We start from the raw sequence: 6,633 nt of genomic DNA, 5'->3' as shown, positions 1-6,633 counted from the left end.
TTTTGAGAGAGAGCTCGGAAGCTAGCATTGTTTTGCGTTTGACTGTTTTACAAGTGAGGTAGAAGCTACCCATAACAAGTCTCAAATCAAATTTGCACTACCCTCTCTTATCCTTAACATTAGAGAGGAAAGATATCTGACCCTATCAGTGGTTAGGGGCAACTTCTACCCACCTTGTCCCCCAGTCGGGGTTGATCCCGTCCAGCTCGATGAGAGGCAAAGGTTTGGACAGTAGTCTCCTGTTTCAGTTCTTCTTTGGTGCCTTGGGGGAGGGCGAGCCAGGCCACCACACGAGCCTAGGGAGCTGTTCAGGCTGTGGCCTTGAAGCTGCACTTCAGGTAGACGAGTGCTCCCAGAGGCTCTGCTACTATCACAGCACCGCTGGGAAGGAGGCTGTTTAGCTGGAAGGGATAACGGAGTCGTGTTCAGTAGGGGTAAACCGTAACAAAATGTTTAGCAACATGTTTTATTTGACAAAATTAGACTGAATGTCTTGTTGGACAAAATGGGAAGTACCTACCAGTTGCACTCAGTTTTCTTCCTACTGAACATGTCCCTGGTATTTACATGGATATAGCAGGTAATCATTTATACAGTATTTGGGTGATATGAGATGGTTGTGTATAATACAAGCTTGGCTGAATGTTTTTGTCTTGTGACCCACCAAGTAATCAAAATCAATATTTCAGGCAAGGAACCAGTCATCAGCCACAGCCCAACAGTGGGTTCCAACATTTTGGTCTATTTCTGTAACCCTAATCAGGGAAAGGGGCCAACCATAACAAACCAAAATAGTAGGTACCTTCTCCTATTTATAGTATTCCTTCCAACTTGATAACTTCTCTTGTGAATTAAAGTTAATTAAACCATCCACCTATGTCCCCAGCCCCCTCCTCCTTCGCCATAAAACCGAGAGGAGGGATAATTCATGACCTCAGTGAGAGATGTCGTCATGGAGATCGTCATGGAGATGGAGCGACGCAGGCGGCAGGACACGCATGCTTAGCTCATTAAGAGGACCTGTGAGGGCCTGTTGCTGCATTCACACCGCCTGCAATTCTGACGCTTGTTGTGGTGTCTGACTTTAACAAGGGCCTCCTATAGACCTCACTCACCTTTACAGTTCCATCAACCTCCCCTCGTCGACCACACACGCCGCATGGTCGCATCTCCAGGTGGTGAATATAGCAGGACAATTAACAGACAATGAACAATGGTGGTAGAACAGTTAACGCTACAGAGGTCTGAATCACTAGCACATAAATAACAGTTGAATGAGTTACATGCAGTTAGTGCTAATTCTCTAGTGTTTTTGACAGTTGTATCATGTCACCTTTACATCCACTATTACCACTATAAGAATTCCCTCTTAAATAATTAAATTAGATCTATTCTATTCTGGGAGCATGTCCAGCATTTAGCAAACACTTTTCAAAGAAACCTACAGCACTGTCACGTTTACATTGACACATAGAAGAGATCAAAGCATAGAGCATTGCCCGCTATAAAGTGATGCAGCATTACATCATACTTCCGGGTCCCTAATCTTTTGAATGGGCTTAGCGATTATACCATCAAATTCATGAACACGTCATTTACCATTCTATTTGTGTTTGTGGATGATTGACTTCTGCCAGATAATCCTTTTATACATTTTGGCGCTAAACCATTACGCTACGTTTCTGCCCATTAGAAGACCCTTCAAAAAAGCCTACAAAAAAAAAAAATTAACTTCAAGGCTACTTCCTGGAATCACCTCACTTTCATAGCGTATAGAGCTCCTCATTGCCTCCCACCTAAACGACTATCAGTCACAGCTGCTCTACCCTGTGCGCAGTGGCCCATACAACCCTGGGTGGAGGCTGGAGCAGGTAGGCTAGAAGTCTCCCACGGTTGCGCCTGCGGTGACAGGATGCACACCACATCCTTACTGCCTGCTGGAATCCGTCGCTCCTCGTTGCTCCTCCGGCGGAGGCTCTCGCCCTCCCCAGGACAGCCACACTGCTGGGTCCCTCAGTGGTTCACCTGTGGACACAGATAAACATGGAGAACAGAATAAGACTACTTCAGTCCTCTTCCCAATCTGTTTCCTGTCTATGCTCCTTGTCACTCATTGTACATATAAGACAATTCTACAACTTTAGGACCAGGCTGATTATACTGTGGTAATAATACAATACATGTAATGATTTAGGCCCACTTTGCAGCACACTGCAATATACACATGACAATGCCCTGAAGGAGAGGCTGACACCTATATATCCTTCATCTACCAGGCAGCCCATAAATGAGGAACTGAAAATGTTTACCTGTCTCTCTCGTCTCTCTCCTGTCTCTCTCCTGTCTCTCGCTCTCTTTGGTCCTTTGCTGTAATATTGTCCCATTCTCTAACAAGCCTATATTCACTTCAAGGCCAAACTCACTCATTTACCACTGCACATACTGCTATCACTTACTCTATGCAAAGGCTAGCTTATATCATTGGGACAATGCTCTTTCTATTCTGACCTAGGCTGCATTTCTATAAAACCACCTAAACCAGGTGTGTCAAACTCGATTTTCCCCGGGGCCTGGTGGTCTTCAAGGGGTCGCGCACAATTTAAAAAATATATTTCCTCGCCGTCAAATATGTAAAAAAGATAGTCCTCTAGCCATCGTTTTTTTGGAATTTCCAATGCTCCCTGACTGTCTAGGCTTTCATTTCGGTGATTATTAGCAAGCTGGATACATCAAACTTGGGTGTTTGCGAGCACATTGTGGGGATGGGGTGACCTCCCTACATTTGTAACATGCTTTGAGACCTAGAGAGAAATCTATAAAATAAAACGTATGTTCTGTTTTCCTCCCATTGTGTGAGGCATGCTCTGCGGGCTTATCAAGATCTGGAGCTGGTACCAGCCTGGTATGAGGGATTCCATGAAGTCCTGAGGCTGACTGCTGTAGGCTGCGGGAGTATGTGCTGTATTTCTGAGCAGAGGGTGCCCCCCCGGGCATCATTCTGGGGGCAGCACTAATAACACAAGCAATCAAATCTGCATAAACATGAGTGAATAAGTGTTGCTGTGTATTTCACTCCAAAGCATGTACACCTCTTTATGCACACATTCCATCCATTACCCCCTCCTCTTTACACATTATTAATACACTTAAATGCTATTTTCACCATTAATACTAGCCTACCTAATCCTACAACTTAGAGTTTATTTAACAATGATGTTGAAATATTTGATCTTGGTGATCTTGTTTTACTTTTTGCAAAAAAGCGACAGTTAACAACAATGATTTTCTGGAATGAAAGTCTGGGTTGTACTGGTGTGTCACTACATTACATTTAAGTGGCAGTTAGAGAGCATTTATGGCTAACCCTACTAACTACGTTTCCCTACCTTAACCTGTCTCCCTATCTTATTCTCCTAACCTGCTGCATAAATTATACTAATGCTCAAAAATCACTTCTTTGTATTTTACTCCTCTGTCAACCATAAAAATGGTACATCATGATACACTATATTCTTGCATCAATCAACATTACTTGACAAACCAAGTATTTTCAAAAAAATATTATGTTAAAATACTCTAAAATACAAACTAACTATTTATAATATGAACCTTTCCATAACCCTTCACACCTACTCACACCTTATTTTCTGTTCAGATTACATTCAGCTCTCAAACTGGCTGTTAGCTTTCTCCTCTCTACTATCAATTTACATTTTTAATTTAGTCATTTCGGCGCTCTTATCCGCACTTACTTAGTGAGTGCATACATTTTTTTATAAAAAAACTATCTATCCTTTATTCTCAGGTTGTCATGAAATTATCATTTATACAGAAATTAACAAACAAACATAATACTTTACAAATGCATTCATTCATAATAAACTGTCCACCAAATATTTTGTGAAATATAATTTAGTTTCCTTTCAGACGCCTACCAGACAATAACTCTGATCATCACACACAAACCCTCCGGTTATGTACAGCCCATTTCCATCAGTCTCCCAATCATCCCAATCTCCCACATCACTATCTTCATCATCACCATCACCATTCCTTCTCATCCCTCAACCCATCAACATGCTACTCTATGCATTTTTATCTACCAAAGGTCAGCCCCCTCAGCCACCACCAAGTGCCACAAATCTGGGCAATTATCACCCAGGCCACCTATATGTGCTGCCTTCCAGCTTCCTCACACCTGCTTGCCATTGCAGCACCTATTACTTCAACACTAACACTGCAATCCTTCCCATTGGAGGCTACTAAAAATAGAGAGGAAGCAGAGCAGGGAAAAGAGACACAGCGCAGCCATCTTTGGAGAGGTTGGTGACAGTAAGTGATGGCGTGAACAGTGAAAAGACAGAAGGTGAAAGAGGGATGGTGAAGGTGTAGAGGGAGGTAATCCTAGTCCAGTGAAGTGTGCTGTGAAGGGGAGGTGGTTCAATGTACAGGGAGAGATGCTGCAGATGGAGGTGGGGACAGAACAGGTTCAGACATTTCATCTGCCAGGAAGCCAGAAAGGTAGCGTTAAGGAGGCTCAAAATTCGGTCGAGGCCCTGCCCAAAGTCCCACCCCCCCAACCTCAAGGGACCGTCTGGTCATCAGATGATGCAGTCTGTTCAGGTCTTCCTCAGAGCTCGATCAAACCAGTCCAATCAGTCCAACCAGTCTCATTCCCAATAAACAAAATGACAGAAAAAAAAGTCATTTTGATGACCAAACTGCTAGACTTCAGATTCATGTTACCTAGCAACTGTAACTCCTCAGATGGTGGAAAAAAATACGGATGATTAGATACTTTAGGCATCCCACCTGGGACATCCTTCGTCTGCAAAACCAACTGTCTTTACAACCCAATAACCTTACAACCTTTCCAGAAGTCTGCTAAGCTGCACACCCAAGTTTTCTCCCATTCTATCAATGCAACTTCACTTCATTAGGGAACAATCCGCCAGCGACCCCACACATCCCAGCCTTCGCTACCACCACTACCCAACACACCCTGTTCAAAGCCCCCAACCTCACTAGATACGTGGTTCTACCATCAGTTTCCCTCATTACCAACCGTCCATCATCCCGACCCTCCTGGGCAGCATGGGGTTACCCCCCTGATTCCTCTACTTCCCCTGTGGCTGACGCCTCGGTGCCCATCTCTCTGTGGCAGAGGGAGGAGAGACATAGAAACCCAGCAGCAGGGGGTTGATCCCAAACGGGCTGACACTAATGTGATTCATCAACAGGGAGCATACACTCTAGAGAACTACCTGAGTAGTCCCCAGTACCCATCACTGAAGGCACTCATGCGATTCCTGAAAAACTAATGGAGATCTGATAAAATAATAGCCCATTTTTGTTTGCCTGTTTTGTTATATTTTTTCGTAAACTATAGTGATCCATATACTCAAAAATGAGTAAAGGTGGCTCACTTCTATGTCTTCTACATTACTGTGTGTACTCTTTATCACGACATCTGTTTCACTAATTTAATGTGATGTATTTAAGGTTGTCAAATCCACTATGCACAGTGAGACTCCACTTTTATTTATTGTCTTCTCTCCCTTACACATCTATGTTGCTCATCAAATTATCCATCAGTTCCAGCTCGAGCAGATTTTTTAAGATATACCACGTAACCTCTGGCTGATGTTCACCTCAGTAACAGTTCTACATCCGGTCAGGTAATGGGTGGAGCAACATTCACAAAACATTCTAAATGTACTACTGATGCTCTTGATTTTATTAGGTTTGTCCTTTACAATGTGTCTGACATAGGTATATTTCAAATTCCAACAACATTATTACAGCAAGATCATGTAAGTGTATATTGTTTGACGTCTTTTTGTTCAGTCTAGAATAGTAGCAGAACCACAATACAAAAGATTATGAAATAATCAGAAAATGCTTCACAAAGAAAGGTGTGCTTAGATCTTACTAGCATCAAATATATTCCTTATTTATTCAAGCCTAACAAAAATAGATAACCTAGATTCATGATTTCTCAAATATTTAATAGCAAACTAATTTGATTGCTCTTCAATATCACCCCTTCATTGGCCCTAGATTCTGCTTATTCTTGCAAACATTTCCACAAAGCCCTACACCTCTGGAGAGTCATCATCCAGCCATCTACACAATTGATTGATTATGTCTCCCACACTCCACACCCTCAGCCCCTTCCGAGTGATGCCTATTGACCAGCCTGGCCCACCTGGTCCTCACAGCCATATCCCCAACCCTATCCACTGTGTCTCCAATGTTTTTACCTCCCATGTACAGTGGTTGATCCCAGCATCCTTTTATAGGAAGGAGGGGCCGGTGTTGTCGGCCAAAAAAGACCCAACAGTTTCACTCTAGAAATATGGGGGGATTGATGGAGGTGATGGGCAGACTGAACCAAAATTAACCAGCACCTCTTATACAAAGCTACTCAGAGGTTTGGGAACACAAGCGATATGTATAAGAGGGTGGATCTACTGATTGTCAATCTTCCCGTCAGCAATTGAGGCCAAACAGAAATTGTACTCTGACAGGACTTGTGTCAGAAGCAGAAATATATGCTAATGTTAATGAAGGAGCAGAACAGCATGAGGGAAAAGAGGCGAACAAATAATACAAGATAAAAAAAGTGAGCTG

This window comes from Coregonus clupeaformis, unplaced genomic scaffold (assembly GCF_020615455.1).
Source record: "Coregonus clupeaformis isolate EN_2021a unplaced genomic scaffold, ASM2061545v1 scaf1056, whole genome shotgun sequence".
In the NCBI taxonomy this organism is placed as follows: domain Eukaryota; kingdom Metazoa; phylum Chordata; class Actinopteri; order Salmoniformes; family Salmonidae; genus Coregonus; species Coregonus clupeaformis.
The sequence above is the reverse complement of the archived record's forward strand: the minus strand, read 5'-3'. Positions refer to the sequence as shown.